This window comes from Ambystoma mexicanum, chromosome 3q, assembly GCF_040938575.1.
Source record: "Ambystoma mexicanum isolate Mex_15411 chromosome 3q, UKY_AmexF1_1, whole genome shotgun sequence".
Taxonomy (NCBI): domain Eukaryota; kingdom Metazoa; phylum Chordata; class Amphibia; order Caudata; family Ambystomatidae; genus Ambystoma; species Ambystoma mexicanum.
This window is the reverse complement of record NC_090926.1, coordinates 1,232,617,336-1,232,634,450: the sequence shown is the minus strand read 5'-3', so window position 1 is coordinate 1,232,634,450 and position 17,115 is coordinate 1,232,617,336.

The following is a 17,115-nucleotide window of genomic DNA, read 5'->3' as shown; positions in this document are numbered from 1 at the left end:
GATATCCTGGCCTAGTTCTCTCATTCTTTCTTTCTTCACTTCACTTTCTTTCGCTCTCTGTAGATCTCCTGGCCTAGTTCCCTAACTCTCTCTTTCTTTACTTCACTTTCTTTCACTCTCTGTAGAACTCCCTGCCTAGTTCCCTCAATTTCTCTTTCTTCCTCTACTTCACCTTCTGTCACTCTCTGTAGATCTCCTGGCCTAGTTCCCTTACTCTCTCACTCCTTCTCTATTTCACCTTCTTTCACTCTCTGTAGATCTCCTGGCTTAGTTCCCTCAGTCTCTCTCTGTTTCTCTATTTCACCTTATTTCACTCTCTGTAGATCTCGTGGCCTGGTTCCCTAATTTTCTCTCTCTTTCTTTACATCACTTTCTTTCACACTCTGTAGATCTCCTGGCCTAGTTCCCTAATTCTCTCTCTCTTTACTTCACTTTCTTTTGCTCTCTGTCGATCTCCTGGCCTTGTTCTCTTAATCTCTCTTTCTTTCTCTACTTCATCTTCTTTCACTCTCTGTAGATCTCCTGCCCTAGTTCCCTCATTCTCTCTCGGTTTCTCTACTCCACTTTCTTTCGACCTCTGTAGATCTCCTGGCCTAGTTCCCCAATTTACACTTTCTTTCTTGACTTCACTTTCTTTCACTCTCTGTAGATCTCCTGGCCTAGTTCCCTAATCCTCTCTTTCTTTCTTTCTTAACTTCACCTTCTTTCACTCTCTGTAGATCTCCTGGCCTGGTCCCTAATTCTCTCTCTCTTTCTTTACTTCACTTTCTTTTGCTCTCTGTAGATCTCCTGACCTAGTTCCCTCATTCTCTCTTTCTTTACTTCACTTTCTTTCACACTCTGTAGATATCCTGGCCTAGTTCTCTCATTCTTTCTTTCTTCACTTCACTTTCTTTCGCTTTCTGTAGATCTCCTGGCCTAGTTCCCTAATTTTCTCTTTCTTTTCTTCACTTTCTTTTGCAGTCTGTAGATCTCCTGGCCTAGTTCCTCATTCTCTCTCTCTTTCTTTACTTCACCTTCTTTCACTCTCTGTAGATCGCCTGGCCTGATTCCCTAATTCTCTATCTCTTTCTTTACTTCACTTTCTTTTGCTCTCTGTAGATCTCCTTGCATAGTTCCCTAATTCTCTCTTTCTTTACTTCACTTTCGTTTGCTCTCTGTAGATCTCCTGGCTTAGTTCCCTCATTTTCTCTTTCTTGATTTCACTTTCTTTCACACTCTGTAGATATCCTGGCCTAGTTCTCTCATTCTTTCTTTCTTCACTTTCTTTCGCTCTCTGTAGATCTCCTGGCCTAGTTCCCTAACTCTCTCTTTCTTTACTTCACTTTCTTTCACTCTCTGTAGAACTCCCTGCCTAGTTCCCTCAATCTCTCTTTCTTCCTCTACTTCACCTTCTGTCACTCTCTGTAGATCTCCTGGCCTAGTTCCCTTACTCTCTCACTCATTCTCTATTTCACCTTCTTTCACTCTCTGTAGATCTCCTGGCTTAGTTCCCTCAGTCTCTCTCTATTTCTCAACTTCACCTTCTTTCACTCTCTGTAGATCTCGTGGCCTGGTTCCCTAATTTTCTCTCTCTTTCTTTACTTCACGTTCTTTCACTCTCTGTAGATCTCCTGGCCTGGTTCCCTAATTCTCACTCTCTTTCTTTACTTCACTTTCTCTCGCTCTCTGTAGATCTCCTGGCCTAGTTCCCTAATTCTCTCTTTCTTTACTTCACTTTCTTTTGCACTCTGTAGATATCCTGGCCTAGTTCTCTCATTCTTTCTTTCTTCACTTCACTTTCTTTTGCTCTCTCTCTAGATCTCCTGGCCTAGTTCACTAATTCTCTCTTTCTTTACTTCACTTTCTTTCGCAGTCTGTAGATCTCCTGGCCTATTTCCCTCATTCTCTCTCCGTCTTTCTCTACTTCACTTTCTTTCTCTCTCTTTAGATTGCCTGACCTAGCTCCCTCATTCTCTCTCTCCTTCTCTACTTCACTTTCTTTCACTCACTGTAGATCTCCTCGCTAGTTCGCTCAATCTCTCTTTCTTTCTCTTCTTCACCTTCTTTCACTCTCTGTAGAACTCCTGGCCTAGTTCCCTTGATCTCTCTTTCTTTCTCTACTTTACTTTCTTTCACTCTCTGTAGATCTCCTGGCCTAGTTCCCTCAGTCCCTCTCTATTTCTCTACTTTACCTTCTTTCACTCTCTGTTGATCTCCTGACCTAGTTCCCTCATTCTCTCTCTGTGTTATTCTCCTCCACTTTCTTTCACTCTCTGTAGATCTCCTGGCCAAGTTCCCCAATTCTCTCTTTCTTTCTTTATTTCACTTTCTTTCGGTCTCTTTAGATCTTCTGGCCTAGTTGCCTAATCCTCTCTTTCTTTCTTTACTTCACCTTCTTTCACTCTCTGTAGATCTCCTGGCCTGGTTCCATAATTCTCTCTCTCTTTCTTTAGTTCACTTTCTTTCGCTCTCTGTAGATCACCTGGCCTAGTTCCCTAATTCTCTCTTTCTTTACTTCACTTTCTTATGCTCTCTGTAGATCTCCTGGCCTAGTTCCCTCATTCTCTCTTTCTTTACTTCACTTTCTTTTGCACTCTGTAGATATCCTGGCCTAGTTCTCTCATTCTTTCTTTCTTCACTCCACTTTCTTTTCCTCTCTGTTGATCTCCTGGCCTAGTTCCGTAATTCTCTCTTTCTTTACTTCACTTTCTTTCGCAGTCTTTAGAACTCCTGGCCTAGTTCCCATATTCTCTCTCGCTCTTTCTCTACTTCACTTTCTTTCTCTCTTTTTAGATATCCTGACTTAGCTCCCTCATTCTCTCTTTCCGTCTCTTCTTCACCTTCTTTCACTCTCTGTAGAACTCCTGGCCTAGTTCCCTTAATCTCTACTTTCTTTCTCTACTTCACCTTCTTTCACTCTCTGTAGATCTCCCGGAGTAGTTCCCTTACCCTCTCACCCCTTCTCTACTTTACTTTCTTTCACTCTCTGTAGATCTCCTGGCTTAGTCCTCTCAGCCTCTCTCTATTTCTCTATTTCACCTTCTTTCACTCTCTGTAGATCTCCTGGCCTTGTTCTCTTAATCTCTCTTTCTTTCTCTACTTCACCTTCTTTCAGTCTCTGTAGATCTCCTGGCCTAGTTCCCTCATTCTCTCTCTGTTTCTCTACTCCACTTTCTTTTGCTCTCTGTAGATCTCCTGGCCTAGTTCCCCAATTCTCCCTTACTTTCTTTACTTCACTTTCTTTCACTATCTGTAGATCTCCTGGCCTAGTTCCTTAATCCTCTCTTTCTTTCTTTACTTCACCTTCTTTCACTCCCTGTAGATCTCCTGGCCTAGTTCCCTCATTCTCTCTCTGTTTCTCTACTCCACTTTCTTTCGCTCTCTGTAGATCTCCTGGCCTAGTTCCCCAATTCTCTCTTCCTTTACTTCATTTTCTTTCACTCTCTGTAGATCTCCTGGCCTAGTTCCCTAATCCTCTCTTTCTTTCTTTACTTCACCTTCTTTCACTCTCTCTAGATCTCCTGGCGTGGTTCCCTAATTCTCTCTCGCTTTCTTTACTTCACTTTATTTCGCTCTCTGTAGATCTCCTTGCCTAGTTCCCTAATTCTCTCTTTCTTTACTTCACTTTGTTTTGCTCTCTGTAGATCTCCTGGCCTATTTCCCTTAATCTCTCTTTCTTTCTCTACTTCACCTTTTTTTCACTCTCTGTAGATCTCCTGGCCTAGTTCCCTTACACTCTCACTCCTTCTCTACTTCACTCTTTCACTCTCTGTAGATCTCCTGGCCTTGTTCTCTTAATCTCTCTTTCTTTTTCTACTTCACCTTCTTTCACTCTCTGTAGATCTCCTGTCCTAATTCCCTCATTCTCTCTCTGTTTCTCTACTCCACTTTCTTTCGCTCTCTGTCGATCTCCTGGCCTAGTTCCCCAATTCTCTTTTTCTTTCTTTTTTTCACTTTCTTTCACTCTCTGTAGATCTCATGGCCTAGTTCTCTAATCCTCTCTTTCTTTCTTTACTTCACCTTCTTTCACTCTCTGTAGATCTCCTTGCCTGGTTCCTTAATTCTCACTCTCTTTCTTTACTTCACTTTCTTTTGCTCTTTGTAGATCTCCTTGCATAATTCCCTAATTCTCTGTATATTTACTTCACTTTCTTTTGCTCTCTGTAGATCTCCTGGCCTAATTCCCTCATTCTCTCTTTCTTGATTTCACTTTCTTTCGCATTCTGTAGATATACTGGCCTAGTTCTCTCATTCTTTCTTTCTTCACTTCACTTTCTTTCGCTCTCTGTAGATCTCCTGCCCTAGTTCCCTAACTCTCTCTTTCTTTACTTCACTTTCTTTCCCTCTCTGTAGAACTCCTGGCCTAGTTCCCTCAATCGCTCTTTCTTCCTTTACTTCACCTTCTTTCACTCTCTGTAGATCTCCTAAGCACCACACACCGTGGGTAATAAGCCGCGCTCAGATACCTGAGGGTTCGTAGCGCTATATAAATGCCTAATTATTATTATTATTATTATTATTTATTATTAGTTCCCTTACTCTCTCAATCCTTCTCTACTTCACTTTCTTTCACTCTCTGTAGAACTCCTGGCCTTCTTCCCTTAATCACCTCTTTTTTTCTCTACTTCACCTTCTTTCACTCTCTGTAGATCTCCTGGCCTAGTTCCCTTACTCTCTCACTCCTTCTCTATTTTACCTTCTTTCACTCTCTGTAGATCTCCTTGCTTAGTTCCCTCAGTCTCTCTCTATTTCTCTACTTCACCTTCTTTCACTCTCTGTAGATCTCCTGGCCTGGTTCCCTAATTTTCTCTCTCTTTCTTTACTTCACTTTCTTTCACTCTCTGTAGAACTCCCTGCCTAGTTCCCTCAATCTCTCTTTCTTCCTCTACTTCACCTTCTGTCACTTTCTGTAGATCTCCTGGCCTAGTTCCCTTACTCTCTCACTCCTTCTCTATTTCACCTTCTTTCACTCTCTGTAGATCTCCTGGCTTAGTTCCCTCAGTCTCTCTCTATTTCTCTACTTCACCTTCTTTCACTCTCTGTAGATCTCGTGGCCTGGTTCCCTAATTTTCTCTCTCTTTCTTTACTTCACTTTCTTTCGCTCTCTGTTGATCTCCTGGCCTAGTTCCCTAATTCTCTCTTTCTTTACTTCACTTTCTTTTGCTCTCTGACGATCTCCTGGTCTAGTTCCCTCATTCTCTCTTACTTTATTTCACTTTCTTACACTCTCTGTAGATCTCCTGGCCTTGTTCTCTTAATCTCTCTTTCTTTCTCTACTTCATCTTCTTTCACTCTCTGTAGATCTCCTGGCCTAGTTCCCTCATTCTCTCTCGGTTTCTCTACTCCACTTTCTTTCGACCTCTGTAGATCTCCTGGCCTAGTTCCCCAATTTTCACTTTCTTTCTTGACTTCACTTTCTTTCACTCTCTGTAGATCTCCTGGCCTAGTTCCCTAATCCTCTCTTTCTTTCTTTCTTAACTTCACCTGCTTTCACTCTCTGTAGATCTCCTGGCCTGGTCCCTAATTCTCTCTCTCTTTCTTTACTTCACTTTCTTTTGCTCTCTGTAGATCTCCTGGCCTAGTTCCCTCATTCTCTCTTTCTTTACTTCACTTTCTTTCACACTCTGTAGATATCCTGGCCTAGTTCTCTCATTCTTTCTTTCTTCACTTCACTTTCTTTCGCTTTCTGTAGATCTCCTGGCCTAGTTCCCTAATTCTCTCTGTCTTTTCTTCACTTTCTTTTGCAGTCTGTAGATCTCCTTGCCTAGACCCTCATTCTCTCTCTCTCTTTCTACTCCACTTTCTTTCTCTCTCTTTACATATCCTGGCCTAGTTCTCTCATTCTTTCTTTCTTCACTTCACTTTCTTTCGCTCTCTGTAGATATCCTGGCCTAGTTCCCTAATTCTCGCTATCTTTAATTCACTTTCTTTTGCAGTCTGTAGATCACCTGGCCTAGTCCCTCATTCTCTCTCTCTTTCTCGACTTCACTTTCTTTCTCTCTCTTTAGATCTCCTGACCTAGCTCCCTCATTCTCTCTCTCCTTCTCTACTTCACTTTCTTTCGCTCTCTGTAGATCTCCTTGCTAGTTCCCCCAATCTCTCTTTCTTTCTCTTCTTCACCTTCTTTCACTCTTTGTAGATCTCCTTGCCTAGTTCCCTCAGTCTCTCTCTATTTCTATACTTTACCTTCATTCACTCTCTGTAGAACTCCTGGCCTAGTTCCCTCAGTCTCTCTCGATTTCTCTACTTCACCTTCTTTCACTCTCTGTAGAACTCCTGGCCTAGTTCCCTTAATCTCTCTTTCTTTGTCTACTTCACCTTCTTTCACTCTCTGTAGATCTCCTGGCCTAGTTCCCTTACTCTCTCAATCCTTCTCTACTTCACTTTCTTTCACTCTCTGTAGAACTCCTGGCCTTCTTCCCTTAATCACCTCTTTTTTTCTCTACTTCACCTTCTTTCACTCTCTGTAGATCTCCTGGCCTAGTTCCCTTACTCTCTCACTCCTTCTCTATTTTACCTTCTTTCACTCTCTGTAGATCTCCTTGCTTAGTTCCCTCAGTCTCTCTCTATTTCTCTACTTCACCTTCTTTCACTCTCTGTAGATCTCCTGGCCTGGTTCCCTAATTTTCTCTCTCTTTCTTTACTTCACTTTCTTTCACTCTCTGTAGAACTCCCTGCCTAGTTCCCTCAATCTCTCTTTCTTCCTCTACTTCACCTTCTGTCACTTTCTGTAGATCTCCTGGCCTAGTTCCCTTACTCTCTCACTCCTTCTCTATTTCACCTTCTTTCACTCTCTGTAGATCTCCTGGCTTAGTTCCCTCAGTCTCTCTCTATTTCTCTATTTCACCTTCTTTCCCTCTCTGTAGATCTCGTGGCCTGGTTCCCTAATTTTCTCTCTCTTTCTTTACTTCACTTTCTTTCGCTCTCTGTAGATCTCCTGGCCTAGTTCCCTAATTCTCTCTTTCTTTACTTCACTTTCTTTTGCTCTCTGACGATCTCCTGGTCTAGTTCCCTCATTCTCTCTTACTTTATTTCACTTTCTTACACTCTCTGTAGATCTCCTGGCCTTGTTCTCTTAATCTCTCTTTCTTTCTCTACTTCATCTTCTTTCACTCTCTGTAGATCTCCTGGCCTAGTTCCCTCATTCTCTCTCGGTTTCTCTACTCCACTTTCTTTCGACCTATGTAGATCTCCTGGCCTAGTTCCCCAATTTTCACTTTCTTTCTTTCTTAACTTCACCTTCTTTCACTCTCTGTAGATCTCCTGGCCTGGTCCCTAATTCTCTCTCTCTTTCTTTACTTCACTTTCTTTTGCTCTCTGTAGATCTCCTGGCCTAGTTCCCTCATTCTCTCTTTCTTTACTTCACTTTCTTTCACACTCTGTAGATATCCTGGCCTAGTTCTCTCATTCTTTCTTTCTTCACTTCACTTTCTTTCGCTTTCTGTAGATCTCCTGGCCTAGTTCCCTAATTCTCTCTGTCTTTTCTTCACTTTCTTTTGCAGTCTGTAGATCTCCTTGCCTAGACCCTCATTCTCTCTCTCTCTTTCTACTCCACTTTCTTTCTCTCTCTTTACATATCCTGGCCTAGTTCTCTCATTCTTTCTTTCTTCACTTCACTTTCTTTCGCTCTCTGTAGATATCCTGGCCTAGTTCCCTAATTCTCGCTATCTTTAATTCACTTTCTTTTGCAGTCTGTAGATCACCTGGCCTAGTCCCTCATTCTCTCTCTCTTTCTCGACTTCACTTTCTTTCTCTCTCTTTAGATCTCCTGACCTAGCTCCCTCATTCTCTCTCTCCTTCTCTACTTCACTTTCTTTCGCTCTCTGTAGATCTCCTTGCTAGTTCCCCCAATCTCTCTTTCTTTCTCTTCTTCACCTTCTTTCACTCTTTGTAGATCTCCTTGCCTAGTTCCCTCAGTCTCTCTCTATTTCTATACTTTACCTTCATTCACTCTCTGTAGAACTCCTGGCCTAGTTCCCTCAGTCTCTCTCTATTTCTCTACTTCACCTTCTTTCACTCTCTGTAGAACTCCTGGCCTAGTTCCCTTAATCTCTCTTTCTTTGTCTACTTCACCTTCTTTCACTCTCTGTAGATCTCTTGGCCTAGTTCCCTTACTCCCTCACTCCTTCTCTACTTCACTTTCTTTCACTCTCTGTAGATCTCCTGGCCTAGTTCCCTCAGTCTCTCTATATTTCTCTACTTTACCTTCTTTCACTCTCTGTAGATCTCCTGGCCTAGTCCGCTACTTCACCTTGTTTCACTCTCTGTAGATCCCTTGGCCTAGTTCCCTTATTCTCTCTCTCTGTTTCTTTCCTCCACTTTTTTTTGCTCTCTGTAGATCTCCTGGCCTAGTTCCCCAATTCTCTCTTACTTTCTTTACTTCGATTTCTTTCAGTCTCTGTAGATCTCCTGGCCTAGTTCCCTCATCCTCTCTTTCTTTCTTGACTTCACTTTCTTTCACTCTCTGTAGATCTCCTGGCCTGGTCCCTAATTCTCTCTCTCTTTCTTTACTTCACTTTCTTTTGCTCTCTGTAGATCTCCTGGCCTAGTTCACTCATTCTCTCTTCCTTTACTTCACTTTCTTTCACACTCTGTAGATATCCTGGCCTAGTTCTCTCATTCTTTCTTTCTTCACTTCACTTTCTTTCGCTCTCTGTAGATCTCCTGGCCTAGTTCCCTAATTCTCTCTTTCTTTACTTCACTTTCTTTTGCTCTCTGTAGATCTCCTGGCCTAGTTCCCTCATTCTCTCTTTCTTTACTTTACTTTCTTTCGCACTCTGTAGATATCCTGGCCTAGTTCTCTCATTCTTTCTTCACTTCACTTTCTTTCGCTCTCTGTAGATCTCCTGGCCTAGTTCCCTAACTCTCTCTTTCTTTACTTCACTTTCTTTCACTCTCTGTAGAACTCCCTGCCTAGTTCCCTCAATTTCTCTTTCTTCCTCTACTTCACATTCTGTCACTCTCTGTAGATCTCCTGGCCTAGTTCCCTTACTCTCTCACTCCTTCTCTATTTCACCTTCTTTCACTCTCTGTAGATCTCCTGGCTTAGTTCCCTCAGTCTCTCTCTATTTCTCAACTTCACCTTCTTTCACTCTCTGTAGATCTCGTGGCCTGGTTCCCTAATTTTCTCTCTCTTTCTTTACTTCACTTTCTTTCACTCTCTGTAGATCTCCTGGCCTAGTTCCCTAATTCTCTCTTTCTTTACTTCACTTTCTTTTGCTCTCTGTCGATCTCCTGGTCTAGTTCCCTCATTCTCTCTTACTTTATTTCACTTTCTTACACTCTCTGTAGATCTCCTGGCCTTGTTCTCTTAATCTCTCTTTCTTTCTCTACTTCATCTTCTTTCACTCTCTGTAGATCTCCTGGCCTAATTCCCTCATTCTCTCTCGGTTTCTCTACTCCACTTTCTTTCGACCTCTGTAGATCTCCTGGCCTAGTTCCCCAATTTTCACTTTCTTTCTTGACTTCACTTTCTTTCACTCTCTGTAGATCTCCTGGCCTAGTTCCCTAATCCTCTCTTTCTTTCTTTCTTAACTTCACCTTCTTTCACTCTCTGTAGATCTCCTTGCCTGGTCCCTAATTCTCTCTCTCTTTCTTTACTTCACTTTCTTTTGCTCTCTGTAGATCTCCTGGCCTAGTTCCCTCATTCTCTCTTTCTTTACTTCACTTTCTTTCACACTCTGTAGATATCCTGGCCTAGTTCTCTCATTCTTTCTTTCTTCACTTCACTTTCTTTCGCTTTCTGTAGATCTCCTGGCCTAGTTCCCTAATTTTCTCTTTCTTTTCTTCACTTTCTTTTGCAGTCTGTAGATCTCCTTGCCTAGACCCTCATTCTCTCTCTCTTTTTCTACTCCACTTTCTTTCTCTCACTTTAGATATCCTGGCCTAGTTCTCTCATTCTTTCTTTCTTCACTTTCTTTCGCTCTCAGTAGATCTCCTGGCCTAGTTCCCTAATTCTCTCTATCTTTAATTCACTTTCTTTTGCAGTCTGTAGATCTCCTGGCCTAGTCCCTCGTTCTCTCTCTCTTTCTCGACTTCACTTTCTTTCTCTCTCTTTAGATCTCCTGACCTAGCTCCCTCATTCTCTCTCTCCTTCTCTACTTCACTTTCTTTCGCTCTCTGTAGATCTCCTTGCTAGTTCCCCCAATCTCTCTTTCTTTCTCTTCTTCACCTTCTTTCACTCTTTGTAGATCTCCTGGCCTAGTTCCCTCAGTCTCTCTCTATTTCTCTACTTCACCTTCTTTCACTCTCTGTAGAACTCCTGGCCTACTTCCCTTAATCACCTCTTTTTTTCTCTACTTCACCTTCTTTCACTCTCTGTAGATCTCCTGGCCTAGTTCTCTCATTCTTTCTTTCTTCACTTCACTTTCTTTCGCTCTCTGTAGATCTCCTGGCCTAGTTCCCTAATTCTCTCTTTCTTTTCTTCACTTTCTTTTGCAGTCTGTAGATCTTGTGGCCTAGTTCCCTAATTCTCTCTTTCTTTACTTCACTTTCTTTTGCTCTCTGTAGATCTCCTGGCCTAGTTCCCTCATTCTCTCTTTCTTTACTTACTTTCTTTCGCACTCTGTAGATATCCTGGCCTAGTTCTCTCATTCTTTCTTTCTTCACTTCACTTTCTTTCGCTCTCTGTAGATCTCCTGGCCTAGTTCCCTAACTCTCTCTTTCTTTACTTCACTTTCTTTCACTCTCTGTAGAACTCCCTGCCTAGTTCCCTCAATTTCTCTTTCTTCCTCTACTTCACCTTCTGTCACTCTCTGTAGATCTCCTGGCCTAGTTCCCTTACTCTCTCACTCCTTCTCTATTTCACCTTCTTTCACTCTCTGTAGATCTCCTGGCTTAGTTCCCTCAGTCTCTCTCTGTTTCTCTATTTCACCTTCTTTCACTCTCTGTAGATCTCGTGGCCTGGTTCCCTAATTTTCTCTCTCTTTCTTTACATCACTTTCTTTCACACTCTGTAGATCTCCTGGCCTAGTTCCCTAATTCTCTCTTTCTTTACTTCACTTTCTTTTGCTCTCTGTCGATCTCCTGGTCTAGTTCCCTCATTCTCTCTTACTTTATTTCACTTTCTTTCACTCTCTGTAGATCTCTTGGCCTTGTTCTCTTAATCTCTCTTTCTTTCTCTACTTCATCTTCTTTCACTCTCTGTAGATCTCCTGCCCTAGTTCCCTCATTCTCTCTCGGTTTCTCTACTCCACTTTCTTTCGACCTCTGTAGATCTCCTGGCCTAGTTCCCCAATTTACACTTTCTTTCTTGACTTCACTTTCTTTCACTCTCTGTAGATCTCCTGGCCTAGTTCCCTAATCCTCTCTTTCTTTCTTTCTTAACTTCACCTTCTTTCACTCTCTGTAGATCTCCTGGCCTGGTCCCTGATTCTCTCTCTCTTTCTTTACTTCACTTTCTTTTGCTCTCTGTAGATCTCCTGACCTAGTTCCCTCATTCTCTCTTTCTTTACTTCACTTTCTTTCACACTCTGTAGATATCCTGGCCTAGTTCTCTCATTCTTTCTTTCTTCACTTCACTTTCTTTCGCTTTCTGTAGATCTCCTGGCCTAGTTCCCTAATTCTCTCTGTCTTTTCTTCACTTTCTTTTGCAGTCTGTAGATCTCCTTGCCTAGACCCTCATTCTCTCTCTCTCTTTCTACTCCACTTTCTTTCTCTCTCTTTACATATCCTGGCCTAGTTCTCTCATTCTTTCTTTCTTCACTTCACTTTCTTTCGCTCTCTGTAGATATCCTGGCCTAGTTCCCTAATTCTCGCTATCTTTAATTCACTTTCTTTTGCAGTCTGTAGATCACCTGGCCTAGTCCCTCATTCTCTCTCTCTTTCTCGACTTCACTTTCTTTCTCTCTCTTTAGATCTCCTGACCTAGCTCCCTCATTCTCTCTCTCCTTCTCTACTTCACTTTCTTTCGCTCTCTGTAGATCTCCTTGCTAGTTCCCCCAATCTCTCTTTCTTTCTCTTCTTCACCTTCTTTCACTCTTTGTAGATCTCCTTGCCTAGTTCCCTCAGTCTCTCTCTATTTCTATACTTTACCTTCATTCACTCTCTGTAGAACTCCTGGCCTAGTTCCCTCAGTCTCTCTCTATTTCTCTACTTCACCTTCTTTCACTCTCTGTAGAACTCCTGGCCTAGTTCCCTTAATCTCTCTTTCTTTGTCTACTTCACCTTCTTTCACTCTCTGTAGATCTCTTGGCCTAGTTCCCTTACTCCCTCACTCCTTCTCTACTTCACTTTCTTTCACTCTCTGTAGATCTCCTGGCCTAGTTCCCTCAGTCTCTCTATATTTCTCTACTTTACCTTCTTTCACTCTCTGTAGATCTCCTGGCCTAGTCCGCTACTTCACCTTGTTTCACTCTCTGTAGATCCCTTGGCCTAGTTCCCTTATTCTCTCTCTCTGTTTCTTTCCTCCACTTTTTTTTGCTCTCTGTAGATCTCCTGGCCTAGTTCCCCAATTCTCTCTTACTTTCTTTACTTCGATTTCTTTCAGTCTCTGTAGATCTCCTGGCCTAGTTCCCTCATCCTCTCTTTCTTTCTTGACTTCACTTTCTTTCACTCTCTGTAGATCTCCTGGCCTGGTCCCTAATTCTCTCTCTCTTTCTTTACTTCACTTTCTTTTGCTCTCTGTAGATCTCCTGGCCTAGTTCACTCATTCTCTCTTCCTTTACTTCACTTTCTTTCACACTCTGTAGATATCCTGGCCTAGTTCTCTCATTCTTTCTTTCTTCACTTCACTTTCTTTCGCTCTCTGTAGATCTCCTGGCCTAGTTCCCTAATTCTCTCTTTCTTTACTTCACTTTCTTTTGCTCTCTGTAGATCTCCTGGCCTAGTTCCCTCATTCTCTCTTTCTTTACTTTACTTTCTTTCGCACTCTGTAGATATCCTGGCCTAGTTCTCTCATTCTTTCTTCACTTCACTTTCTTTCGCTCTCTGTAGATCTCCTGGCCTAGTTCCCTAACTCTCTCTTTCTTTACTTCACTTTCTTTCACTCTCTGTAGAACTCCCTGCCTAGTTCCCTCAATTTCTCTTTCTTCCTCTACTTCACATTCTGTCACTCTCTGTAGATCTCCTGGCCTAGTTCCCTTACTCTCTCACTCCTTCTCTATTTCACCTTCTTTCACTCTCTGTAGATCTCCTGGCTTAGTTCCCTCAGTCTCTCTCTATTTCTCAACTTCACCTTCTTTCACTCTCTGTAGATCTCGTGGCCTGGTTCCCTAATTTTCTCTCTCTTTCTTTACTTCACGTTCTTTCACTCTCTGTAGATCTCCTGGCCTGGTTCCCTAATTCTCACTCTCTTTCTTTACTTCACTTTCTCTCGCTCTCTGTAGATCTCCTGGCCTAGTTCCCTAATTCTCTCTTTCTTTACTTCACTTTCTTTTGCACTCTGTAGATATCCTGGCCTAGTTCTCTCATTCTTTCTTTCTTCACTTCACTTTCTTTTGCTCTCTCTCTAGATCTCCTGGCCTAGTTCACTAATTCTCTCTTTCTTTACTTCACTTTCTTTCGCAGTCTGTAGATCTCCTGGCCTATTTCCCTCATTCTCTCTCCGTCTTTCTCTACTTCACTTTCTTTCTCTCTCTTTAGATTGCCTGACCTAGCTCCCTCATTCTCTCTCTCCTTCTCTACTTCACTTTCTTTCACTCACTGTAGATCTCCTCGCTAGTTCGCTCAATCTCTCTTTCTTTCTCTTCTTCACCTTCTTTCACTCTCTGTAGAACTCCTGGCCTAGTTCCCTTGATCTCTCTTTCTTTCTCTACTTTACTTTCTTTCACTCTCTGTAGATCTCCTGGCCTAGTTCCCTCAGTCCCTCTCTATTTCTCTACTTTACCTTCTTTCACTCTCTGTTGATCTCCTGACCTAGTTCCCTCATTCTCTCTCTGTGTTATTCTCCTCCACTTTCTTTCACTCTCTGTAGATCTCCTGGCCAAGTTCCCCAATTCTCTCTTTCTTTCTTTATTTCACTTTCTTTCGGTCTCTTTAGATCTTCTGGCCTAGTTGCCTAATCCTCTCTTTCTTTCTTTACTTCACCTTCTTTCACTCTCTGTAGATCTCCTGGCCTGGTTCCATAATTCTCTCTCTCTTTCTTTAGTTCACTTTCTTTCGCTCTCTGTAGATCACCTGGCCTAGTTCCCTAATTCTCTCTTTCTTTACTTCACTTTCTTATGCTCTCTGTAGATCTCCTGGCCTAGTTCCCTCATTCTCTCTTTCTTTACTTCACTTTCTTTTGCACTCTGTAGATATCCTGGCCTAGTTCTCTCATTCTTTCTTTCTTCACTCCACTTTCTTTTCCTCTCTGTTGATCTCCTGGCCTAGTTCCGTAATTCTCTCTTTCTTTACTTCACTTTCTTTCGCAGTCTTTAGAACTCCTGGCCTAGTTCCCATATTCTCTCTCGCTCTTTCTCTACTTCACTTTCTTTCTCTCTTTTTAGATATCCTGACTTAGCTCCCTCATTCTCTCTTTCCGTCTCTTCTTCACCTTCTTTCACTCTCTGTAGAACTCCTGGCCTAGTTCCCTTAATCTCTACTTTCTTTCTCTACTTCACCTTCTTTCACTCTCTGTAGATCTCCCGGAGTAGTTCCCTTACCCTCTCACCCCTTCTCTACTTTACTTTCTTTCACTCTCTGTAGATCTCCTGGCTTAGTCCTCTCAGCCTCTCTCTATTTCTCTATTTCACCTTCTTTCACTCTCTGTAGATCTCCTGGCCTTGTTCTCTTAATCTCTCTTTCTTTCTCTACTTCACCTTCTTTCAGTCTCTGTAGATCTCCTGGCCTAGTTCCCTCATTCTCTCTCTGTTTCTCTACTCCACTTTCTTTTGCTCTCTGTAGATCTCCTGGCCTAGTTCCCCAATTCTCCCTTACTTTCTTTACTTCACTTTCTTTCACTATCTGTAGATCTCCTGGCCTAGTTCCTTAATCCTCTCTTTCTTTCTTTACTTCACCTTCTTTCACTCCCTGTAGATCTCCTGGCCTAGTTCCCTCATTCTCTCTCTGTTTCTCTACTCCACTTTCTTTCGCTCTCTGTAGATCTCCTGGCCTAGTTCCCCAATTCTCTCTTCCTTTACTTCATTTTCTTTCACTCTCTGTAGATCTCCTGGCCTAGTTCCCTAATCCTCTCTTTCTTTCTTTACTTCACCTTCTTTCACTCTCTCTAGATCTCCTGGCGTGGTTCCCTAATTCTCTCTCGCTTTCTTTACTTCACTTTATTTCGCTCTCTGTAGATCTCCTTGCCTAGTTCCCTAATTCTCTCTTTCTTTACTTCACTTTGTTTTGCTCTCTGTAGATCTCCTGGCCTATTTCCCTTAATCTCTCTTTCTTTCTCTACTTCACCTTTTTTTCACTCTCTGTAGATCTCCTGGCCTAGTTCCCTTACACTCTCACTCCTTCTCTACTTCACTCTTTCACTCTCTGTAGATCTCCTGGCCTTGTTCTCTTAATCTCTCTTTCTTTTTCTACTTCACCTTCTTTCACTCTCTGTAGATCTCCTGTCCTAATTCCCTCATTCTCTCTCTGTTTCTCTACTCCACTTTCTTTCGCTCTCTGTCGATCTCCTGGCCTAGTTCCCCAATTCTCTTTTTCTTTCTTTTTTTCACTTTCTTTCACTCTCTGTAGATCTCATGGCCTAGTTCTCTAATCCTCTCTTTCTTTCTTTACTTCACCTTCTTTCACTCTCTGTAGATCTCCTTGCCTGGTTCCTTAATTCTCACTCTCTTTCTTTACTTCACTTTCTTTTGCTCTTTGTAGATCTCCTTGCATAATTCCCTAATTCTCTGTATATTTACTTCACTTTCTTTTGCTCTCTGTAGATCTCCTGGCCTAATTCCCTCATTCTCTCTTTCTTGATTTCACTTTCTTTCGCATTCTGTAGATATACTGGCCTAGTTCTCTCATTCTTTCTTTCTTCACTTCACTTTCTTTCGCTCTCTGTAGATCTCCTGCCCTAGTTCCCTAACTCTCTCTTTCTTTACTTCACTTTCTTTCCCTCTCTGTAGAACTCCTGGCCTAGTTCCCTCAATCGCTCTTTCTTCCTTTACTTCACCTTCTTTCACTCTCTGTAGATCTCCTAAGCACCACACACCGTGGGTAATAAGCCGCGCTCAGATACCTGAGGGTTCGTAGCGCTATATAAATGCCTAATTATTATTATTATTATTATTATTATTTATTATTAGTTCCCTTACTCTCTCAATCCTTCTCTACTTCACTTTCTTTCACTCTCTGTAGAACTCCTGGCCTTCTTCCCTTAATCACCTCTTTTTTTCTCTACTTCACCTTCTTTCACTCTCTGTAGATCTCCTGGCCTAGTTCCCTTACTCTCTCACTCCTTCTCTATTTTACCTTCTTTCACTCTCTGTAGATCTCCTTGCTTAGTTCCCTCAGTCTCTCTCTATTTCTCTACTTCACCTTCTTTCACTCTCTGTAGATCTCCTGGCCTGGTTCCCTAATTTTCTCTCTCTTTCTTTACTTCACTTTCTTTCACTCTCTGTAGAACTCCCTGCCTAGTTCCCTCAATCTCTCTTTCTTCCTCTACTTCACCTTCTGTCACTTTCTGTAGATCTCCTGGCCTAGTTCCCTTACTCTCTCACTCCTTCTCTATTTCACCTTCTTTCACTCTCTGTAGATCTCCTGGCTTAGTTCCCTCAGTCTCTCTCTATTTCTCTACTTCACCTTCTTTCACTCTCTGTAGATCTCGTGGCCTGGTTCCCTAATTTTCTCTCTCTTTCTTTACTTCACTTTCTTTCGCTCTCTGTTGATCTCCTGGCCTAGTTCCCTAATTCTCTCTTTCTTTACTTCACTTTCTTTTGCTCTCTGACGATCTCCTGGTCTAGTTCCCTCATTCTCTCTTACTTTATTTCACTTTCTTACACTCTCTGTAGATCTCCTGGCCTTGTTCTCTTAATCTCTCTTTCTTTCTCTACTTCATCTTCTTTCACTCTCTGTAGATCTCCTGGCCTAGTTCCCTCATTCTCTCTCGGTTTCTCTACTCCACTTTCTTTCGACCTCTGTAGATCTCCTGGCCTAGTTCCCCAATTTTCACTTTCTTTCTTGACTTCACTTTCTTTCACTCTCTGTAGATCTCCTGGCCTAGTTCCCTAATCCTCTCTTTCTTTCTTTCTTAACTTCACCTGCTTTCACTCT